The sequence below is a fragment of the Manis javanica genome, chromosome 1 (genome assembly GCF_040802235.1).
Source record: "Manis javanica isolate MJ-LG chromosome 1, MJ_LKY, whole genome shotgun sequence".
Classification (NCBI taxonomy): Eukaryota; Metazoa; Chordata; class Mammalia; order Pholidota; family Manidae; genus Manis; species Manis javanica.
Genome location: NC_133156.1, coordinates 144,254,998 through 144,280,150, shown reverse-complemented (window position 1 = coordinate 144,280,150; position 25,153 = coordinate 144,254,998). Strand labels below are relative to the sequence as shown.

General features: G+C 42.7%; 1 protein-coding gene and 1 long non-coding RNA gene across 9 annotated transcripts in view; one reads left to right on the top strand and one right to left on the bottom strand.

The window, feature by feature from the left end:
• Positions 1-25,153, bottom strand: part of SEMA5A (semaphorin 5A) — a 439,431-nt gene that overhangs the window by 176,536 nt on the left and 237,742 nt on the right. The gene's annotated exons all lie outside the window — the stretch shown is intronic.
• On the top strand, positions 1,924-25,132 carry LOC118973648 (uncharacterized). Of its 5 annotated transcripts, none has more exons than XR_012131870.1 (3): positions 1,924-4,693; positions 11,851-14,200; positions 14,374-25,132. It is a non-coding gene; the product is annotated as an uncharacterized lncRNA (long non-coding RNA). The 5 variants fall into 5 exon arrangements; XR_012131866.1 differs by having other exon boundaries at positions 1,943-4,693; positions 11,851-13,039; positions 14,085-25,132; XR_012131867.1 differs by having other exon boundaries at positions 1,959-4,693; positions 11,851-13,039.

Sequence of the window (25,153 nt, the reverse complement as noted above, 5' to 3'; positions counted from 1 at the left end):
CACATTTTTTAAGATACTTTAGTTCATTCATAATAAAACCTAGTTTTTTAAAAACCAACTGGTAAAAACAACCCACCAAGCAAACCACATTAATCACATGAAAGGTATCGTTAATATTACAGGAAGTCACAGTGGTTCAGTACCAGAACCTCTTTTCCAAAGTCCTTTGCTAATGACTTCTTTGCTTAAAATTCTGTGTCTTAATTCAAAGCAAACGAGATGATATAAAAGAAATACAACACAAACAGAAATGGAGAATGAGGGAACATTATAACCCTTGATTACAGGACATGTAGCACAGCTAAAGCATTTGAAATTTATAGGTGGTAAAAAAAATTAGAAAAACCCCAAAATAGACAAATTAAGAAAAAAAAACTAAAAATTTAAAATAAAAAAATAAGTTTTTCATATCTTCAGGCTTCCATTTCTCTTAGATTTTCACATATATGGAAAATGCTGAAAAGGAACATGCAAATAAATAGCTAGTGTTTATTCTGCCTCCCAACCAGCCAAATCCAGAATTTGTGCTAGAGTTTCAGGTATACTTGGGTTTCACTTCCCCAGTATCCACAGAGGAAATTCAATGCCACTCTTAGGGAGCACTTTTGGGCTTGACTCTGATTTTCAAGGTTTGACTTTGAATGTCATTCACCACTGCCCACCTTTTGGATCGGCAGAGTGAGTTCAACCAGACCAACCAATGAGACAAGAGAAGAGAGCACTGCAGAAGCCGTCACTCAATCTGGAGTTGACACCATGGTCCAAGTTTAACGGGTAGAGAATGATGCCACAGAAACCAGAAATCAGACAATGTGTAACAGCAAAACACCCAAGAGACCTGTCAGCAGGTGTAGCGGGGAAATGTCCTAGGATTCTTCATGAGGATGATGTCTGGTGCTCTTCTGCCATCAGGCCCTTGTAGGAAATCCATCTTACATAGTACGCAAAGCAATAAGCAACTTACCAAGGGTCACCAAGCTATGAAGTGTAATTCACAGGATTTGAACCCAGGGCTTTCAGCTTGATCGTTTGTGATCTTAGCCCATGTACTATGGTCCCTTCTTTCTGTGAGTGGGGTTCTGAGACTACTCTAACTCCTAATGCCTTTCTGCCTCACCAGAGTCCTCCTGAAAACTGACTATGCTTGTCTTGAACTCATTAGAGGAAATAAAATGTCTTGCTTTCCCTCTTTCTAATGAAAGGGAAAAAAGACCGTTGGTGGGGGAAATGGGAAATAAAATGGTTTAGCTGAAGAGGTGACTTCACTTTGTCATTACCGAGATTTTGACAAGACCATTATGATTTCAGTGTTGCTTCCATACACATTCATTTCAAAGTGTTGGCCAGCAGCCGTCCCCCTTTTGCGTTCTGAAAGGGTATGGAAAACACAAAAGCAAATTTAATTCAGAAGAGCCTATTACTTTGTAATTCTGTGGAATTATCCAAACTTGCCTGCAACTATATCAAGAGCAAGACAAAGAAAATGTATGAGTGGACAAGTCTGTATATGAACCCATCATGCGACACATCACATTTGGGTAAAGATTATTAAACTACATACAGGTAATTCCAACTGGGTTACAGTCCAAAAGTGAGTTTACAGGTTGGATTTGATGGATTGCAGGACCCGCCTTTCACTGTAACGAGAGGGACATGGAATCTAGAATCTCAGCCTAGCCCTTCATGTGTTTTGTCTTGCTGTGCCTGCAGAATGGTGGGTGGCCTCTCCCTCCCTCCTGTCTGCTTAACTTGCCTGCAGAAGTCTTTTCACCACTGGCTAGCTGTTCACCCATCTCTTCTGCCATCCTGCTGTCCACAGAGATATCATGTAAGCTGATAAGCACCTATGATAGAGCCCATGTGTCCTTGATATGGTATGACAGACCACCCATTCTGTAGGCACAGCAAGACAAAACACATAAAGGGCCAGGCTGAGATTCTAAGATTCCATGTCACTCTCATTGCAGTGAAAGGCAGGTTCCACCCTCTAACACGCCACATGGAATATGGAGGTCAATGCCTTTCTCCTGTGCTCAGAGCAGGATACCCTGAGGAGGCGTGACAGGCCACTGAAGAGGCAACACAGGGCCTGGGAGAGACGAGGTTAGAGCCCTGGGGCCTCCCACTCTAGAGATCTTGGGGTCACTGAGAGATGTCCCACCTACTCTGCCCAGAATGTCTCTCTTCCTGGCACCCAACAGTCTAACTATTCCAAGAGCTGTTCTCTTCCTAGAGGCTTCTTAAATGGTCTCAAGCTAACAATAATGCCTCTTAAAGGGAGAATCCAAACACTTCCCCAGAGGCCATCATGCAGGCTGTGGAAAAGCCTTATGCTTTAAATGTAGTATTTTCTAGGGCACTTGTACCCTAAAAAGCTCTAATGTTTCTGAGGTAAGTAATGCTAACAGAGTTATCTCCACATTTCCTAAGGTCTACAGGTCTGATGAGGCTGAATAACTAACAGAAGGTGTTTTCTCTTCTTTATTTTTCCTAATAGGATAACTTTTCCCCATACAGTCTATATATGCTCTCACTCAAGGGCAACTGATTTAATGGATTATAATGATGGATAACGAGGTCTCTTAATTGTTTTCTGAGGATTATTGTAGCTGTGAAAATCAAGCCATATACACATACACTCAAACAGCTGTTATAAAACATTTAGTTGCTCTTTAATTTAGAAATGATTTCTGGTTTTGAGAACTATCTTTGCTCATCATTTTCTTCGCATATTCAAAGACCTTATCAGTCTATTTATAACTATTTTGATTGGTTTGCTTTCCATGGTACTTTGACAAATGTCATTCATAACTGGTTAGATTTGTGTTCATACTGAAACACCATCCAGGTGATTTCGACTAATGTAATGTTTAATTACCCAATTTTAATTCAATCTAATTTAAAAAATGGATGAAACAAGTCTAAATGTGGCATTTAAGATCTCAGAATATCACCTTTCCCAGGCACTCAACTCTGGGCATTTCTAGAAGAATTCATCCCTAGGCCATCTCTGTCAGTCTTTGCTTTTTATTTTAAATAATGATTAGTCTCAGAAGAAAGAAACTCTGAGTATTAGGATACAGCTTCTACATTCCCTTTACATCAGTGATAAAATTATTATTGCATAATAGTCCTAAGATGACAAGGTAAAGTTTCTTCCCTGATGTTTAACAATCCCAAGGGTAGTCATTGAGCCTTGTCTGTGTTTAGTTTCAATAAACTAACAATATATAATATATGGACAGAAAACCCTATATTACCCTTACTTCAATTGGTTCTGTTATAAGGAAACACCCCAAGACAGGTGATATTAACTATGCAGCCATATTTCTATGTAATCCCATTTAACTTGTAAGCTTATTCAACTATTATTTACTCAGCATCTACCATGTTACAGAATTGGGGATACAACATAATCCTTTCCACAGCCTCCTGCATTTTAGGAATTCCCAGAAAAGGTAAAAGAAAAGCAAGAAATTATAATACAACTTGGGAAACAACAGTATATACAACAAGAGCATCAGTAAAGGGAAAGGTTGGGTATGTATGGAGAGTCACACAAAGGAACAGCCGAGTGGCCAACAGAGCAGGGAAGGCGGAAACAGTGAGGTTCTCCTGGAAAATGCTCCCTGCAAACAGGAAACAGCATGTGTCAGGTCAGTGAGAAGCAACAAGGTATCTCAAGTTCAGGAACTGCAAGAGATTCATATTCTAAAGCCTATGAGGATCAGCAGGCTTTGAAGCTGGAATGACTCCTGTGCAAGGTGAAAAACACAGAGAAAACTATCACTATCTCTAGTGCCTTCTGGCATCAGTCTATATTGCAGACATTCAGATTGCCCCTTGGATGAAGCTCAACTCACTTTTTTTGCCTTCACTAGGATACGTGGCACATGTGCTATTATATTGGAGAAACAGCCACAAAACTATTCAAAGGGGAAAAGTAAAGCTCAGCACATCTGGCAAACAAACTATGTATATATTGATTATATATAAAAGATATTTTTCAAACCAAATTGAATTTCATTGATATCAAATCCAATGAGCTAAAAGCTTCTGTGGCATACATAAAAATGTCCATCAAATCAGCTCCAAAACAAAATGTGTGGTTCGTAATAGGGACTGGGACTCTGTATGGTTCTAAACCATTGACTGTAGGTGCTCCTTGCAACAGGTGAGGTTAGTAAGTGATGATTAGAACACATGAGCCCCCAAGCCTGCTGCTTCCAGCACTTTAGTCACGAGGCATCCCCACTGAGTGGGGACCCTGGCACCAGAACCATCAACAATGCATCCTAGCGCTGGCCACGGCCTCCAGATGCTTCTGGATGGTGGTGCCGAGGGCATCGATGGAACGTTCCGGAGAGATTCAGGAGGAGGTCACACAACAGTAAGCAGAGTGAGACAGTTGCTAGAAGCATCTACACAGAGCAACAGAGGCCCCAGGAGGCAGAGAGGAGCCCAGCACAAGGCCGGGGTGCATCTGGAGCTATCTCTGCACCTCTGACCAGCTGCCGGCACCCCCGGGATCTGAACCTCCTGAGCACTCCTGAGACGGAATGCTGAAAGGGGGCTAAGAAGGAAACTGGGGAGAGGAGTTATTCAATGTCATGTTGATGAGTAACACAGAAATAACCATGCTGAAAGGAAAGAATCTCTAGAGAAGCTGCCAGGCTTACCCTCTTTCCTTCAGGTAGGTTCTCAAATTGCAGGCTGGAGGCTTAATTCCGGGTTCTCATATCGGTTCCTTAATTAGAAGGCTCTGTAAACCAAAATCTTATTATGCAATAAAAACCTTGACTACTGGGTTAAAGTGCCTTGATGAAACTTCCAAAGTTTCAGAATGGTGTTATGCTACCTCATGAAGACCGACAGCCAAAGAGGAAGGGAGAGACAGTGGTCTGTCTGCCTTTCACCTGTGCAGATTCAAAGACCAAGTCACTGGGTTCCTGTCTCCCCAGTTGTTTAAAAGACAAAGAAAGAAAGCCCTGCTCAGCCACCCTGGGGTCTATCTGAGGGCATGGAGACCTAGGCTGAGTCCTGGCTGTGTGATTTAACCTTTGCCTTCTTTCTACCCTACTATTCTTCATTGGTTAATGGATCTAATAAATAGCAACGACTTCAAAGGGTCATGGTGAATACTAAGTAGAATTTATAACTGGTACATAATACGAAGTCTGCACATAGTAAGCCTGCAAAATTAACTATTTAATGATTTTAATGATTTAAAGGAAAACCTTTCTTAATCTCATCTAACTCCTTCAGGTATCTGTTTTTAACTTGGAAATACAGCTGCAGTGGAGAGCAGAAATGCAACCAGCTGCTGGATAAAAGTTGGCTTTTAATATTCTTAAAAGGTTCATAGTAACAAATATTTCCACACATGCTGATGAGAAATTGTTCTTTGCTCTGGAGGAGATTTGAAAATAAAATTTCTTATACATGCCTAAGGAATTCCAAATGATTTAAAAAGCTAAATCCATTCAGTCAGTAGGGAAAAAAAAAGATACAGATGTCTGCCAAAGGAAAAACTGTTCAGAATGTTAAGTTGCTCAGTGCAATGTTTGGAGACAGCTGGGACAAACAGTGCTGTTTATTGAGGAATTATAGAAACTTTGTTACCAATGTATGATACAGTGAGAAATACACACTCGGTCTTGTTCCCTTTCCCCACCCCTCTGGGCTTCCCAGTTCCTGGCACGGCCCAGAGCTTCTAAAACCCTTGGGATGTCCTGATAAGAACATCTTTTTCTTAATGGCAGCACGCTCTTGCCAACCAGATCTGAGCTTATGCTAATAAGGTGACTCTTAATGGCCCAAAGTCGGCTTCAGGAATGGGGTGGCTGTCAGGCATGGTTTCCACAGGAGTAAAGGGCTACAACTTACAGCCTCATCCGAGCTTCCAGGGAGGGAAGAGGGGCTGGAAATTGAGTTCAGTCACCAATAGGCAATGATATGATCATCATGCTGGTGTAATGAGACCTCCACAAAGATACCTCAGTGACTGGGCAGACAGCTTCTGGGTTGTGAACACCTAGAGGTGCTGGGGTTACCTTGTCTGTGCATCGCTTACCTTGTCTGTGCATCTGTTCTATTTGTGTTCCTGAGTTGCATCCGTTACAGTAAACTGGTAAATGTAAATAAAGTGTTTCCTTGAGTTTGGTGAGCTGTTCTAGCCAATTACTGAACCTGAGGAGGGAATGGTGGGAAGCCAAGATTTCTGGCTGATCAGCCCAAGGTACAGGTGACGATCTGGACTTGTGACTGGCATTGGAGGTGGTGATCAGTCTTGTCAGACTATGTCCTTAACCTGTGGGGTCTGAGGAACTCCAGGAAGTTAGCATCAGAACTGAACTGCACGGCAGGACACCCCATCAGTGTCCGGAGGGCTGGAGAACTGGCTGGCAAGGGAAAAGCACTCTCATTCCGATATTATGTTATGAATATAAAATTATCAGACAACGAAAGGAATAACTGTCCCCTGCTTTCTTCCTCTGTCCCTCAGGCTCAATGAAGTCATCAGAACATGCATTTCCTGCCATTTAACTTTCACTTATGACTTGACTTTACATTCTTGGAAAACAATAGAGAACCTGGGCTAATGCCTAAGGCCCATACCAATTCCTCATCATGAGATTACATGGTAAAAATCACGTTAGGCTCACTGATTATACTTGCATTTTAAGCTCGTCAGCTGCTCTAGAAGACTCTTAATCTGGGGTTTTCCTATTTCACTTGGGTGTTTCTCAGTATAGAAACAAACCTTAAGAACTATGTTGATTTATCTTTTCTCCAACACATATACACCTCCTGTCTCCCTATCTCCCCTGCAGAGACTGATAAAAAATGATTTTAGCTTGTAAATCTATTTCTGTTGCTGTCTTGAAACTAATTATAGGATTGGAAGCTCTCAAATGGTGGCCATGTGCCTAGTTTCTTTTTAGGGAATATGGGCCCACAACAAAGGATGTAAACAAACTCAAACTCAAGTTTATTTTGGAGAATTATGCTGTAATAGTGGAAGAGAATAAAACACACCATTAAAATAGAACACTTTAATTTTGGTTTAGGTCTATTATTTCCTATTTAAGAATACTGCACATTTGCCAAACACATTGCTATAAGCCAAGAGGAACGGAACTGGGGGAGGGGAGCAAAGATGATAGAAACAGGAGCAGTGCAGGAGGGAAGGGAGAAGGGAAAGGAGAAAGAAAGAAAGGAGAAGTGGGTGCATCACAAGGAAAGAGGGTGGCAGTAACGGAAGGAAGCCAGAAAACATTAAGCCTCCTGACCTCCAAGGAAAGAACACATTTCATTTCAGCAATGTTCAAAGCAAATTCAGAATAACATACCAAGCACTTGACATTAAAATACAACCACACATTCAGGGAAGCATTTTATAAGGAAACAAATTCAAAACTGATGTTAAATGAATAGCTTGAGTAGAAAACACCCTATGGCTCTCACTTTGAGACTCTAGGTTGGTCAGAAGTATGACAGCCTCGTATTTACACGCTCCCCCAAAGCCCACCTGTGCATAATGTTCAGGGTTTGCTCAGTGGACCCTGGAGACCAAGAAAAGAAACACAAAAAAGGAAGCATATCTCTGTTTTTATAATTTTGCAATCATATTTGAGGACAGAGAGAGTCATCTTTGTCTTAGTAATGACAATAGCTCTTGAATCACAGTGACAGCAAAGGACATTCAAAGATCTAATGTGTGCCCTGTTTCAGAGACTTGCTGCCTTGAGGGTCGGGGGAGGAGGCATGAGGGATTGCGGCGTGTGGCCAAGAATCAAGTGTCTTTACCTACTAAGTAATTTATCCCTTATTTTGAGCCCCAAGAAGGTGAAGAGAGATTGTCTTTGATCTGAAATTCCTTCTAATATCACTCGTGGGATTCTTCACTCTAATGTGTGTGCACTTTAATATTTAGGAATAGAAAGGTGGGGAAGTAGTAATATGTGAGCTGAGTGACTGAAACAGTGAGCAAGTGGTCCACTGGGAGTGCAAATAAGTACATGGTGTAAGGTCTAGAATTAAGGCCTACTGTTAGATACGTCCTCGACATCTGGGGGAAACTGGGAGAGTCTCATATGGCTTGACTGAATGGTACCCCCTGGCTCAGCAGCCATGGATAAAGACCTTCAGCCACAGGACCCTCCTTTATCACAGCATCAGGCACTTCGTCGTGGGTCCAGGTCCTGGCCAGCTCCTGCAGTTAACTCAAGCAAGCCCATCCCATTGTCCTGTAGGAACAGGGTGCACCTCATCATTTTGATACCACACAACCTGCCTCCCCCAGCCCAGGTTCTTCACTCCACCCCCCCCACAAGGCTCTGCATGGCGAGTTGTCCCCCTACTCTGGCTCTGAGTATATGTGACTAATAAACTGTTATCATCTCATCTGTCCTGTGTTCAGGTGTCCTGTGTTCAGCTACCCCCATATCCCTGAGGCAGAGTACCGCCATCCTTTTTTTGGGGTGAATACAAGGCAATTAAAACAGGTACCGCCTCTGGGTCATGCTGAGCCAAGTACCAGTGGGCTGCCTCTCAGCACCCCCAGGACTGGGTTCCAGCCACCCTGAATGCCTGGGCTCCAGGCACGGGAGCAGCGAGCTCTGTCCGACTGCCCGCTGCAGCTCCTTGGGAATGGCAGGAGGCACTGGGTGCTTTGTTTGCATGTTGAGAGCCTGGCATCTGAAAAATGCTGAAGGAGAAGGGGAGTGTTTTGCGGAGGAGACCAAAGAGGAATTGCCAACTTTTAACATTCCTGGCCTCAGAGCAACCCCTCCTTACAAGCCTCTCCCACATTTTCTCCCACCAGCACAAAATAATTCCATTTATCTCACATTTCCCAACCTGTTCATGAACAAAGGGCATCAGTGCTGAACTCCGCACTGTAAGTGCTCCAAATACTGCTGGCTCCGCATCTGCCCTGAGGGCATCTTAGGATAACAGGAGGCTGCATGTCTCTGAACACAGGTTGATGTTTCCAAGGAGAGAACAGTCTTGTCCACAGTTTTGTGTTTTGTTTTGATGCTTCATCTAATACATTTTAAAGCACCAGAGGTTCTCTGCCCTTCCTACATATCTTCTAAATGGGACCTACTGGCAAACCTCTACTTGGAAATACTATTAATGAAGAGGATGAATAGAAACACATGATTTGAGGGCTATCCTGTTGTCTGTGACAACGTCTAGAGGGCTGTGGTTCCACAAATGACGATCACACATTTACAAAGTCTCTATCAATATAAGGATGAAACACTTGGTTGAATAAGCCATTATTGCTTAGTGTAATTTTGGGCTACAGTGGAAACTTTTATCAGGTCCCTTAAGACAGTACTAGAAAACATTTTTAAAACAACTTCTTTCCACCCCTATGGAAAGAATGTGGGCAGATCAGAGCAACAGAAGGATTGCCACTGTTCTTTTTTGATAGGCGGAAGCAAGCATGGTTAAATTAAGAATATCCTTACTTCTGCTAGAGTGATGGAGAGAAGTTGATTCAGCCCAGAATGCCTACCAAACTCCAGCCACCTCTGGAAAGACCATGTGTAACTCACTGTACTCCCAGGTCAGGCTGGTGAACACACTGTTACAAATTCAACTATATCAAAGCAATATTATCACGGAAGGTATGGGAAGTTCTGGATATTTGAACAATAAGTTCAAACACCAAATACCAAACACTGAACTAAGTACAGAATAAAGGACAGACACTTTAATTATGGCTGCTTATTTAATTCTCAGAAAACTCCTTAAAAATCCCATTTTAAAGATTCTGAGCCTGAGATTCAGGCTGAGAGTGAACACTTGACTGTGCTCTGCCAGCTCTAAGGTGGCACCGCCAAGATGGACCACTAGGTTCCTGCCTTAAAACACTAGGATCTTTCCTTGGCCCTATGTGACCACACTGCAAAGAGGACGATGAAGCTCTTACCTGCCTTTCATACTCAGAAAAGATCAGATTCTTACTTAATATAAACTAAGAAGAGGGTGAGCTGAGTCTCCGACCACATCTCATCGTCTTTTTGGATTGGTGGGAGCCCCATGACAGCATGCCTTGCCTAAACCCCCTGTATCGGCCATGCTGTGTCACACGGCCAAGCTGCTGTTCTGTCTGCTTAATCAGCTGGCTTGGCTGAAAGCCTCATATTCTTGAGACAGTCCATTGCATCTCTGGCCCACTTGATTTAAGGAAGTTCTTTCTTAAACTGAGCCAACATCTATCACCCCATAGCTTTTCCCCATTTGTTCTGGTCCCATGCCTTAAAGACAAGGAGATAAATACTTAACTTTCTTCCACATCATTGTTCTTTCCTTTTTGATAGGCCCCTGAAATCATCCTCTGAGGGCTTTTGCTCTTTAGACCAGTGTGACCAAGTTCCTCTTGTCACTTCTCGGATAACATGGTATCTGATTCCCTTTCCTCCCTGCTTTCTGATTGCCAAATAACTCAAAAGTGTAGAATCCAACTAAAATGTTGAAAGATGGTATGACATGCTGTTTGGGATTTGATTCACAATAATGTGGGGCTGAGGTAGGCATAGGGGAAATGAGTAAGAGAATAGGCAGAACAAGATTTGCAAATATGTGATAAATTTTTTAACTGCGGCATACATGAAATTTCACAAAATGCTATTCTCCTTACTTTTGTCTATGTTTGAAAATTTCCATAATAAAAAATTTCTTTTTAAGTGTAAGTAGCATCCAAAAATATGTACAATACTTCAGACATGATAGGATTCATCAGAAAAAGCTAAGGCATCATATTCTGTATCATAACATTGTACACTGATGAATGAAAATTTGATCTCTTTTTTAAAGCCACCTAAATCCGTGGATTTGTGTTTTCTGAAATACCTGTGCTATTTCCCATTCTTGAGTCACTTGGTCGGCTCTTGATGTTTTTTTTATCCCATTGGTGTGGGCTTGGCTCCAATTCTAGGGCTTATTATTTCCTCTTGAAAATATTATAGTGGTAGATTTTGCCTGTTAAGAACCAAGGGACCCTAAAACTGTCAGTCAACTGACTCACTTGGGATTATCCACAAATATTTTTAGCACAGCTTTTAAATCCTAATTGATTGGATCAGGAGGGATAAAAATTTGATAGCAATACTGAAGCAGGCTGGAGGTTAGAAACCTAAAGAATGAACTCACGAGGCGTTTTGTGTGTGTGGAGGATGTACACAGTTTGCAATTCAGTCTGAAAGAACGAACAGTGGTCAGGCTGCCCACTCGTTGAGGAAAACAGCAAATGGAGCCATGGGGCTCTCAGGAAAGGAAACGTGACGCTTATTGCTGCATCGTCTTCCGCAATAAGGTTCGGAATTTATCAGTAATGTGATGACACTGATCTGGAATTTGAAAAAACCTTCATCATGATGCAATTCAAAAGGCCACCTCAGTAAGTACTGTTGTCCCTGCACAGTGAGACTCGACAGGGCATACTGAATCCAGAAATGAGAGAAAGATAATTGGATGTTAATAAAGAATTTATTTTCCTTCCACTGTGGCAAATTCCATTTACATCACCCTTTATAAATAATCACCTTCAACACTTCAACAGATGGCTGCAATGTATCATGGATTTTTAAAATGCTACCTTGTGTACAGATAATTGATCAGCACCAACTGTTTGATTTGTAATTGCTTAATAATTTGGGGGATAAATTATATTTATCTCTGTTCTACACATACTAATTTATTTTTGAGGTAGATATATTTCAATTTGTATTCGAGATGATAATTATTTCATGATAAGTAAGCTATTAAAGACATACATTTGTGTCATCCAATTAACTTCTGCAGTGGTAAGCAGAAATACATTTTTTCCTCCAGGTTGTAAGGTCAGATCTGTGGACTGAAGGAACTACCAAAAATACATCTTTTGGAAACATCACAAAAGGCCATATGGGGAGCAGACTGTCCTAAGAGAAAAATTATTGGATGGAGAGCAGAGAACACCTCACGTCTCTATCTTGTTTTCTCACTGAATCACCCAAAGTCCTCGCCAGCAAGTACCTAGAACAGAATCCCCAACCCCAACCAAAGACACCTTGGAAGCAGATGCAGGAGAGGAAATAGCCAGGTAGAAAACCTATAAGGGAAAATGTAATACTATTTCCTGTAGGCATGGAAGCAATAAGAAAAGATTAATGCTAATAACAATCTATTGTGTTGGAAGTGTGACACTTATCCAATGCCATAACAAGACACTAGAGATGGCTGTGGAATTCAGAAGGAATACAAGAATGTGATTTGTTTCCTGGCTATATTAGCTATGCACCCTTGAGCAAATTGCCTAAGCTGTCTAAGTTAGTTTGCTCACCTGGAAATATGGAAAAGTAAATAAATGTCCTAATTACCAAAAAATGGTCAGAGAGTTCAAAGGAGATAATGTCCATGAAAATACTCTTGCTAACACTACAACAGAACAGAAGCACTTCCATCACAATTACTCATGTAACAGTATTTCAAAAAGGCAAAATTTCTAAGATTTTCTATGATAAAGGGTGATTTAAGGTTTCTATAAATGTTGTAGGATTTCTCAACTTACACTCTCAACTTCTACTTATAGAGTATTAAAATATAAAATATGTATATGGGCAAAACTAAGGATTTGTATTAGGGACTTTTCTGATTCAGGAAACCAGAGCTATTCAATTTCATGTGACAGTGAATTCTAATCCCCTTTGAATAAGTGTACAGCACAGGGTCAGCATAGCAGCCTGAGACTGCACCTTAGGAAGCCCAGCTTGCAAGGCTGGCCTTCAGCTGGTGTATGGGTGCTCCTATTTCAGAAGGACTTCCCCCATTCTCCACAAGGAATGGCTGGCTCTGAGTGAGTGTTCAGCTAACAACCCAGGTAATGCTGAAAGCTGCTTCCTTCGAGTAGTCTGGAGCTTTAGTACTTTCCAGGTAGAAGGGGCCGACCTGACCAGCCTCAATACGATCCCTCGGCACTGAGTCTACTGAGCTCCCGTCGGTGGAGAGCAGTTCACATATGCTGCCACAATTCGATGCTGGAGTAAGTAAATCCATTCTGTGACTCCACTGGGGAGCGCTCCTGGAAACTTGCCCGTGGCCTCCCCCAGACTTTCCCATGCGTCTTTCCTTCTGTGGGTTTGGCTCATACCCTTCACTGTAAGAAACCACAGGCTTGAGGACGGCTGCACATAGAACCTTAGGAATCTTCCTATGGAGCTACTACAGCTGTGGTGGCCTTGGATAAGTCCCTGGTAACTTAACAAATGCATTTGGAAGTGAAAATGTTCAAATAGATGGCCAGATATTTGAGCGGTCAGATTTCAAGTCAACCCGGTAAACTAACAACTGTCCCTAGACTGTGGCCAGAAAATGGAGTATGAGCGGCCTTAACAAACTGGGTGAAAGTGCACAGGTCACTTCAGGAACACCTTCTCAGGTCAGCCTGACATCTGCCTGGCGTGGTTCTCCATAAAGCAGTGGAGAATGTCAGGCTGGACTCTACTCTCATCAGATACAGAAGAGATTTCTCCAGGACAAGGTGGTAAAACTTTTATCTGGAACTTCAGGTTAGAAAGAAGATACTAGAAAATCTGAAGTTGTATTGCAAATGTGTGTGTGTATGTGTCTGTGTTTATACAATTTAACCTTCATTAGCATAACCCAATTAATTGATAATATTAGCTAACAAGAGTTGAGAACTTAGAGGCACAATAAAAGCCACTATATAAGTCTCAGGTAATCCTCACAATTAACCCTATGATTTTTGAAGTAACTTTATCCTTCCCACTGTATAGATGAGAAAACTAACTATATTAATATTACTGAATTAAGACAGGTTATCAAAATTTATTTTCTAGTATTTAATGATCTTGGTAAACCTGATAAGATTAAACAAAACACAAATGCAATAGACAATTACTATACTTTAATAATGGCATATTTACTTCTAGAAGAATCCAAGTTCCATTCTCCCTCTAGCACAGAATTTTCCTCTACTGGAATTAAAATATTCTTACCTCATTCAAGCACCTAATTCAATCCAGCCAACAGCTCCTATTCAAAAAATGTTTCCTTACTACTCTCAGGTATGTTTATACCAGTGGTCCCAGCTGGGAATGAAGTTGCCCTCTACAGGACACCAAGTGATGTCTGAAGACAATTTGGTTGTCACACTAAGAGGGGGACATGCTGCTGGCATCTAGTGAGTGGAGGCCAGAGATGCTGCTAAATATCCTAAGACGAATGCACTGGAACAGGCCCACACTGAACAATATCCAGCCCAAAATGTCTACTGTGATCAAGTTGAGAAACCCTAGTTTATATGAAAAGTAAATTCCATACCCACTTTACCTTATTGATTTTTTATTTACACAGGCAAGGTGAACAGAGACATGAAACCTGATAAAAAGAGACCAAGAAATACTGCTGCCCCAGCAGGGGAGAAAACAGCTGCTGGGCATGTGTCAGGTCACTTGACCTCTCAGAAATAAAGGAATAAGCCTCCCACGTCTGATTCCCTTCCCGATCTGACACAGGAGCATCATCAGAATCCAGGTCAAACAAGGTTCACTCTCTGGAGCAAACAGATTATGTTGAACACAGCTTAAAAAAAAAAATGGCTACACATAAAATTGTAAAGATCCAACAAATAGAGGAAAGTGAAAAAACAAAAATGGGTAAAAAGGAAAAGAGAAAACATAGCAAGAGAAAGTTATGGTCGGAAAGACGAGAAGCCATAACTGGTACAAGCACAGAGGCCGAGAACACACAGATAGGCCTTGGATTTGGCCCTGGAGTTTTCCATACACAGGGAAGAGGACCAGGACATTCTAAAGGCAGGAACTACACTGTTCCCACAACTTTCAATCCATGCGGTGCATGCATTCAAAATGACAGCCCACCTACCACGAAATAAGTATTAAGGAAAATCAACACTAAGCAACACTTACATATAGCTAAATCCATTTAATTACTTTAATATCATTTCTAGAATATAAGAAAAGAAATAGTGGGATGTCAAGTGCCATAAGTATACTGAGGCATTACCACTTTCTGGGCAGTCATGTTTGACCACGTGGGAAAAGGAATTCCCAGCTGGGACCCCAGCCATGTCACCTGAATGGTCTTCCTAAAATGCACATTCCATCAGGTACACATAGCTCCCCATTTCCCAACTAAAATCCGAATTCCTAGTGGTGGGAAAAATAAGGATGCCCATCCCTAACCCTTGAAAGCTGTGAAGGCACTATTACATAGCAAAAGGGGAAGGCGGGAGGCAGATGGAGTTAAGGTTGCTCATCAGTCGACCTGGAGGTGGGGAGATAATCCTGGATGATCCAGGGAGCACCATGGAATCACAAGTGTCCTTTTAGTGAAAGCAGCAGGCAGGATGGTCAGAATCAGAAAGCGAGATGTGCCGAAGAAAGCAGAGGCCTGAGTGACGAAGCTGCCATCATGGGAAGATGGAAGGGGCCATAAGCCATGGAGTGGCAGCCTCCAGAAGCTGGGAAAGGGAACAGACTGTCCTCTAGGACCCCCGCAAGGAATGGAGTCCTGGCAGCACCTTGATTCTAGCCTAATGAGACCTGACATGCAGGGGGGTAAGATAGCAAGTTTACATTGTTTTAAGCCACTAAGTGGGGGGTGAGGGGGTAATTTCTTATAGGAGCAACAGGAAACTAATACATTCCTGTCTTAGTTTCCTGTGACATTCTAACCACTTGCCTTTAACTTAGAGGCTTAATGCAACACCCATTTACAAGCCCACAGTTCTCATGAGTCAGGAGTGCGGCCGTCGCTTTGCTGGGTCCTCTGTCAAGGATCTCACCAGCCTCAAGTCAAGGTGTCAGCTGGGATAGAGATCTCTTTGGAGGCTAGGGATCCCCTTCCAAATTCAACAGTTGTGGCAAAATTCAGTTCCTTATGGTTTTAGGACTGAGGCCCTCTGCTCCTAGGGACTGCAGGCAGCCCTCTCCACGACAAGGCTGTCAGCGAGGCATCTGTGGGCGCCTGGAGTCCCTTCTAGGAGCTCACATGGTCAGGGCAAGTCAACCTATGATGATCTCCTTTGCTGAATAGTTTAAACTCAACTCATTAGTGTTCTTAGTCACATCTGAAAATTCCCTTTACCATTACCATATAAAGTAACCTAGTCTTGGAAATGAATCCCATCATCTCACTAGTCCTGGCCACACTCAGGGAGAGAGGTCTTCATATGGCCTGTCTACCCAGGGGACAGAATCCTGGGAATCATGTTCAAATTGCATTTAGCATGCTCCTTGGCTGGGAAACTAGAGGGGTAAGATAGCAATTTGTCTTTATATTGCTTCTGCTGTCAATTTATCTTTAACCAAACGCCCTCACATAGACAAGTTTGAGTTGTACACACTGACCTGTGTATGCTCTTTGTTACAGACAACACCTGGTACCTCGAGCATGCCCCTCTCTCTAGCAACTGCTTATTCTAACCCTGCTTCCCCCAGTTCCCCTTACCCATCTCGAAGAGTGTCCCAACTTCACCTCTTTTTATGGCCACCACCCCCAGCACAGAATGTGGGGTACATGGAATTAATTACTAGGCACCACAATGCACATTTTAGTAAATATGCTTGTATAATGTTTTTGTCTGTATCAAATAGATTTTCCTGATTCAATACTCTAATTCCCAATGAAAGCACATCATAATGAATAGCCAGGAATGTAATACTTTTTGGTAGACTATAAAACAGTAGCTAATATAGAATTTCGAGAGAAACTAACAGTGACAAGAGGAAAGCAAAAGACTTTCATTTTCATAATGTAAACTCAAACCTCGATTTGCTTGCCTGGAAGGCATTAACGTGGACACATTCTGCACGAATTACGGAGAGAAAGCGGCCACGTGGGAGTTAACAAGGACCCAGCCAATAAGGAAAGACGAGAATATAATTACTTCCATTCCTTTTTTAGGACGGATTGAGCTGATTCAAATTTGACACTATTAATAAATTATTTTTAGCAATCGCCAGCAATGGGATTTTTTTCCCCTTTACTTTCTAACTCAGGAACCCTTTCTCAGGGTAAAAGTTTGATGAAATCAGGAATGGAACCGACTCCCTGGTCATTGGCTAGTGCGGACCTAGGGTGTACTATGTAAAGTGAGGAACAGCCTCATTTGTTCCTGCAGCTTACAGCTGGAAGAAGCCTACTAGTAAAGAGCGGATATGCTTTAAAAAGAGCTTTCCTTGTGCCAATGCACCACACGTTGCTTCAATTACAGCTCTACTTCAGCCCTGGGGGGAGGGAAGGATAAGTCCTCACAGCCAGGCCCAGCCTTAGGAAATGTGGTGGGTGCCCAGGAAGCCTGCACCCCCTTGTGACCACAGAGACTCTGCCCGTCTGGGGCAGCGGGACCAGGAAGACAGCCTATAGATCCTTCTATTCTAATAATAACACCAAGCAGAGGAAGCGAGAAAGAAACATCTGCCGTTGTGTGAGAAAGTCCTCACTCCTCCCACACTGTTCAAGTCCCTAAATTAGAAGCATTGCACATCGCCACACAGTCTCTTTCTCCTTCCCTGCTGCCCAGGACACCTTCTTCTCGAGGAGAGCTGTGCACATGTCTTGTTAGAAATGCTCCTGCCCACAAACGGCTTGCATTTCAGGATGCAGCTGATCTGACTGCATGACATCATGTCAGATTCTGCAGACTACCTTGCAGGGGATGGCAAGCATCAGTCGCTGGGCTGGGAAGCTGCCAAGACAGCGGCCTCTCGGAGTCAGCTTGAAAGGCCAAAAATGCCTAGAGCGCTTCCTCCCCAAAGAAGCATGGAATTAACAAGAACTCCTTACTTAGTCTTTCAACATATTAACATCCAAATTAAACACATCGTTTAACTCAAACCAGAGTCGCCCTGTTAAAGCCAGAAGTCATGAGACACAAAACCAGCCAGGATTGGTTCTTCTTTAAGCCAAACTTAAATGTTGGCTAACAAGTTACCACCACAGCTGTTTTCAGATGCCTAAGCTATCTCTCTGCCAGCCTGGCATCCGTGGGTGGGCAGGGGCACCCTCTGGGCACAGACGGAGGATATGAGGAGTGCGGAGGAAGAGCACTCTTCCAGGGAGGTCGCAGAAAGACCTTCACACCATGGAGGCAGCCTCCTAGAATGACTCTTGACTCCTTTGCTCTGTTGGGGGCTGCTTCATGTGGAGTGGAACAAATACTGCCAAGAAAACTGAGACAGGATGTACAAGCTTGGAGGCAAAGCTGGAGCACTGCACTAATGGTATTTATCTCTTTGTATAAAGCTTCCAGGAACAGTAGGTGTCTGTTGCCCATCTTGACCAAATACAGATGCTAAATTAAGGTGCTACAATTCCATCTGTAATATTATAAGAAAAAGAAATGACAAGAGGTTTCTTATGAGGCTCTGAAAATGCACCTGTGTGTTACATGTAAGTGGGTTACACTCCTGTGACTGTACCAACATTAAATATTTTTGAATCCTTACAATGCTTAAGGAGCTGACAAAAAATTATACATATTACATGAAATAGTTTTCCCTACCACATTATTTTCCACAGAATGGGGTGCCATCCCCACCCTTCTGTGTCCTGTATGTATGAGTACCAGTCTTTCTTCGTTGGCCGATTTTGATTTTTTGAGTATCACTTTGAGCAACAAAGCAGATGACATTTGTGGTCCTCTCCTCAACTCATCATGCTCACTGCCAGGGAAGTACCCCTTCAAGGTGGCCCCCAGAGACATGGCCCTAGGGCAGTCAGCTTCCTGATTGGAGGTGACTGGGCCAGGGATGGATGGCTAGCCCACTCTAGTCCAAATCAGAGTCCTTAGTCCTTTATTTGCATATAATCACTTATTCAAATGTTGCTATTTTCCATCTTATCTCTCTCTCTCTTTCTCTCTTACACACACACACACACACACACACACACACACATGCACACAATTAAGACTAACACACAGTAAATTGATCTCTGCAAATATCTGAGGTACAGCCAGTCAGCACAGAGAGAAACAACAAGTGATAAGACATGTGAGAGTCTCTTGAGCTCTGTCTGCAGCCAGGGCTCTCCTGCACCCTGGCATGGTGCTGACTTTGGACCCTTCGATCTTTGAACACATTCCTTTTCTTTAGTTGCATTCAAAACTATCACAACCAATTTAAGCCCATTGTTTTCACCCTCCAGGCACCCTCGGCATCAAAGGAGGCAGCACATGCTCTGGAGTGGCCGGCTGTGCAGAAGACCAGGGGCTACCGGATCAGGGTGGCCCACTCCCTGTTCCCCAATACACCTCAATTCATACAGACAGGCAAATGTGCGCAGACGCACAAACACACATGTGCGTAAGTAAAAAACAAAGAAGGACATTCATTTTCTTGTTAAGTTAGACATCAGCATGATCTGAAAAATACCATCTGTGTCAACACTTGCTGAGGTTAATTAAATATCTAAGTGATTTCAAAGCCAGAAAGTATCAAATGCTAATGCTAGGCTTCACACAACACAGTATATATTATCTAATTCAAAAAAACTAGACAGTCACACAAGTTTTTTCATATATTAAGCCTGATGACTCTTTAATATATTACATCAATATGATAATTTTTAAAACTATATTGCCACTAGATAGATACTTAGAGAATCTCTCTATGGGAACACAAAGTAATGGCCCCTCAACATTTTTTACAAAACCTTATGAAGATCCCACAATATTAAATAACGATGCAAAAGTCCTTTTATTGGCACTGCAAACCAAAATCCTTCCCCGTTTGTCCACAGTCCTTCAGGAAACCCCAGAGGCTGACTCTGCCAACTTTTACATAAAAATAGTAGAAATAGAAATTCTAGTATTTCTTCCCACCCACTTTTGACACACCCTTTTTGACTTTGGACTCCCTGTATCAGACTCACTTCCAGGTATTTGTTAGAAGTGAAGATTCTTGGTCAATGGGGTCAGAGTCCGTGGGAGGTGGTGGCACAACATACAGGGCTTACCCAAACTCGGGGCCTGGCAGAGAGCGGGCTCCACAGATGGCCCTCACAGGCCCCTCTGTAATGTGACCGACGGGTCCCTACACAGACCTGGAGTCTCACTGTCCACCCCTCCGAATCCCCGCAGGCCCGTGACCACTACGAGCAACAGAACAGAAGTAACCACACCCCTGCTGGCCCCCTGGTCTGCCTGAACAGCCTAGCCCCTGCTCTGGAAGCCAGGCCATGTAAGAAGCAGGACATGGGACAGGGGAGCTATCCTGCTGCAGGCAAGAGAGGCCTGGAGGATAAAGCAAGAGGAGGTGGCAAGGAGTTCGGGGAAGAAAGGGGACAGGGAGGGAGGGTCAGGGAGGGACAAGGAGAGAGAGACCCCAGGGAGCCACGGCCTGCAGACATGAGCTGATAAACCTGCCTGAATAGGGAATCTTTAGCCCCAACTGCCTCATCCGATGCCCTGACAATCACACGTCCACTGCCCAGCCAAGGTTTTCAGAATTCCTGATTCATAAAATTGTGAGCAAGATAAAATGGTTGTTGGAAACCACTGTTTTGCAGTAGCTCATTAGGCAACTATCAATAACCGCAAAAAGGAGGTTCTCTGGTTTCCCCACAAGCCCAGAGGTCAGAGGTCAGGTAGAGCCCCCTCCCTGCTCTCAGGTGCCCACAGGAGACCCGCTCTCTGCCAGGCGTGTGGCCCCAGTGGCAGTGGTCCTAGAGGCAGGAGCCTCGCCATCCCACCCCGGCTCCCTCTGCCCGGCTGGCAGAACTGCAGCTGGAGTAGGACCTGCAGGGGCACTCGGAAGGTGCCAAACATTAAAATAATGATGGTTTAAATGTATGCAAATGATTAAGCCCCTTTTTCCCTTAGCAAATGCCTATTACCCAAGTTTACAAATGAATTCTGTGCATGTTCCAGACCTTTCATGGGTCTTAATTTTAAATTACAGCAGTTATCAGTGTATATACTTCATTTGTAAAAGTCACCATTCTAACAATAAAATAGTATTGATAATCATTCAGTGCTTAAGATATTCCAGGCTGCATTCAGAGTGTTACCTGTATTCACTCATTTATTCCTCATAAAAACCTAAAGGCATTATGATCACAAGAGGAAGCTGAGACAGGTTGCTGAAGTAACCTGCCCAAACCACACACCCAGTGAACTGAGGCAGTGAGCAAGCAAAGAGCATTTCCCAAAAAGCTCTTCTTCACTGCCTCTAGTTAGCAATACAGAAGTTGTAGACAGAAAGCTATGCAATGAAGTTTTGATGGATCTATAAGTTAACTATGCTAGAATTCCCGGTAAGTTTAAACAACCGGTTTTCATGGGCCTTGTTAAACAAAGACTAGCAAAGAAAATAAATTTGTTGGAAATAGCTAAGTAATACAATGGGTATTCAGCTGTTTGTATCATGTGGCTAATTCAAAAGGCTCCGCAGTTGTTGTTGGTGTGGACCACTGGGTCTCAGGCGACGACAATTTGGCATCCCACCCCTGTTGGAATATATGCAAATGCCTGGGGACATCTTTGGTTGTCATAACTGGGAAGTGGGGGGGCATTACCCCCATCTAGTGGGTACAAGTCGAAGACACTGCTAAAATCCTTCAATGCACAGGCAGTCTCCAATACACAAAAAAATGGTGTAGCCCCAAACATCAATAGTGGGAGAAACCCTGATGTGGAAGGTGAGCAGTGCTGGGTGCTGTCTGCTCGCATGTCTCTGTCCAGGATTGTCTCCCAACTCTGAGCCCCTCTAGCCCCTACATCACAGTAGCAATTCACTACCGAGGGCCTGGGACAGCACCACCACCATCACTACGATTTTTCAGGAGCACATATCTTATTCTGTCAACTAGAACCGAAGCTTCTAGCAAGCTCTCAGGTCCCTTTCTTTCCTGGCAGAAGGCACTGTGAGCAGTCAGTATCTGATATCTATTTGTCAATATAATTCACCTTATAATTCCTATTTCTTGAAACCTGAAATGAAATGACTCAAAGCAATTCAGGTAATTGCTTCCTTCCAAGAGGATGTCTTCATTAAATGTCTTCTACTTGTTAAGGCTTTACAAAACCATCCTTTCCACCTCCCTCTCCAGAGGCATATGAAAAACAAACTTTCTCCAGTTGTAAATTACAAGAGAAAGTTATCACAGGGCAAACAACACAAACTTGAATATTTGAACACACTGCTGTTGGCATTCTGGCTGCTTTATATTCACTGTATGGACCATCAGGTGAGTCCTTTTTGCAATAATAATAATAATAAATCTAATGCACGTCATTAAATGCCACACTATTCCTAAGTGTAGACTTATGACCCTTAGCAGGTGCTCATCCAGGGGCATAAGCCTCAGCACCTGCAACTTGCCTTACTGTGGGGAGTCACACACATCCATGAGGACATCGCCACTCATTCAACAAAGTTGCCCCAACCAAAACCAGGCAGCTAAGCCTTGCTTTGGGCTCAAAAGTCTGTTTTTGAGTTTTAGTTCTGCCAGATACCATAAGATGAACACTGAAACTTCGCTCCTTCCATTGTCCCCTGGGTTCCTCCTGCTGTTCCTCCCATAAGGATTGGCCTCCTTCGTGTGATGCCAAACTCCCTGCTTAGAATATCCAAACACCCAGGGCTGTCCAGATCCTTTGACAAAAGCTCCTCATAGATCCGTGACCAGCAGCCTACCTGCCCAACCTCTCAGACCACCAAACCCTGTGCTCTGTCATCCGCTTTGCCCAAGAACCCTGCACTCCTCAACACTTCACCCAGAATGCACACAGCTCACGCTTCCTTTACGTGGAGACGTCTCAATGTAGAAGTGGCCTCCTAATGAGCCAACAATCCAGCCCTTTTCCCTGATCCACCTGGTTCCATGACCCAATCATTAATTCACCCATCTGTTCATTCATTCCTTCCCTCTGTCACTTTTCCCTTTGACTTACTCTATTTGCCTCCTCCTTCCCTCTCATCCTCCTCTGCCCCCACCAAGAGTTCAAACTGCCTTTTCAAACACCCACCTGATGGATGCAGCCAGCTGGATGCCTCACCATCACTCAAGGTCAGTAGGGTCAAAGCAGAATTCTACGTCTTCCATCTCCTCAACCCACGCAAGCATCCAGGCCCTCAAAGTCCCATTCCCCCTGCTTCTCTCAGCACTTCTGCCATTAGTGCCCTATTTCCAGAGCCAATGCCTGGACCCATTCCCACAGGTAGGACTAACACCAGTACTCTCATTCCCAGGGTGTATGTTCAAAGCAGAGTTCCCCAGGACCCCAAATTCCTACTCAGTAGGCACTGAAGGGATTTGGGGATTTCCATCTCCAAAAGTCTATTCAAGGGAATCTGTTGATCTAACAGACTCTGGAACCACTGTGTTAACAAGTCAGAAAGCCTCTTGCCCTAATTTGAATTTGTAACCCCCATTCTCCTAGAAAAGGCAGTACATGGAAGAACAAACTTCCCTTTGTGAGTTGAGGATCCCTGGTTTTTAGAATTAAGTGAGCAAAGAGAGAGATGAGAGGCCAAATTCCCAGTGAGTGCTTGGATCTTTGGCTTGGCAGAATCTGATAATGGTCATGACAGCAGATCATGAGTGTGTGTGCTGCACTCCGGGACCTAATCTGCAGAGTGCCGAGACACAAAGTGGGTGACACTGGCAAGTTTTCACCATATGCAAAGTCCAGATAAACATGGTGCCTGTCAAACAGGAGCCCTGATAACGTTCAGTGCAGGCTGAGCTCTTAGCCTACAGAGGAATGTGTACAGCAACTGTATCATTAAAATTCAGGAAGGTTGACCTCTTCATGTTTTAAATATATTAGAGAATCAAACTGCACAAATCTGGAAGATCTGGCTGAAAATTAATAGTCCTCACCCAACAATCACTCAGTGCTTCCTTTGATTCTATGTAAAATGAGCAGAAAAAATAGTTTACATTTGCCAAATAACTCTGATCAACCAGTGAAGCAAACATGATTAGTTATCATCTAAAGGGAATTTTAATGTGATAAATGATAATTAAGGACTTAAAACCTCAAAGGCTACCCTGTTAATTTTAAAAGGGGTGTGTATTTGGGACAAGGAAATAGAGAATTGAATCTCACATGAGTAAAGAAATAGTGTCTAAAAACATCAGTTACTTTAGAAGGTCAGAAAACAGGTCTTCAGGGTATAAAATATATAACTAAAGTACTATTTATACATCCATTTATAGACTTAGAATGTCTTAGAGGTTGACCTATGAATCTCCAAATATACTGGCTTTATTTAAACAGCTGGGACAAACTGAAGTTTGTCAAAAACTGGTGAAATCGTTTTCTTTTTTAAAACAGCTAAATGTGACATATTTACACAGAGCCCTGTGAGTATCCACCTGCACATAATGGTATGACATACTCTGTAACTAAAATACACACATTCTCTATAAAAATTGGAAAGTCTGTGTTCTATTTGGAAAACTGTACTTCCCACAAATGTATTTCTTAACAATTAATGTGCCCCTTCTGCAGAATTCACTTTGAATGGTATGGAAAAGAAACTAATACATTTGGGCCTGAAATTTGATTTATGATCTAATAAAAGAGTAAAAAAAAATTAAAATTTGTAAGAAGATAACAATGTTACAGTAAGACATTAAATAATTTAAAGAGCAATTTACTGATTGCCTTCGTGCCAAGTACAGTAGAGTTTTGTCCTAATTGAATCACCTTTTTCCCTTCCTTCCCAATTTACTTCAAGTGTATACTAACCTCTAACGTTTACCGCTCCTGGTTCTTGCACATTTCTGTGTCCATGACCATGAGCAACAAGTTTACGATGATACACATTTGCTTCAATTATGCTTCAAAATGATAAGGGCCATTTTAATTATGATTACCTTGGGGGAAAAAAAATTCCCTATATTTTCATTCATACATGTAAGGCTAATAAAAAAGCCATTGATATAAAATCTGTATTTACTAAGGTAAATAAATTACAAATTCCTTTGACTCTGTGAACACATTCACATGTATGGTGACTCAGGGAATTTCCATTTTACTCAGATGCAAAAGGCATTGCCTGCTTAGGTGCTTGGGCAGATCTTTATGATGTCTAATTTTTAAAAATTTTACATTTTATAACTTTGATGCTCAGGTTAACTTGGCTGTTTCCTTTTC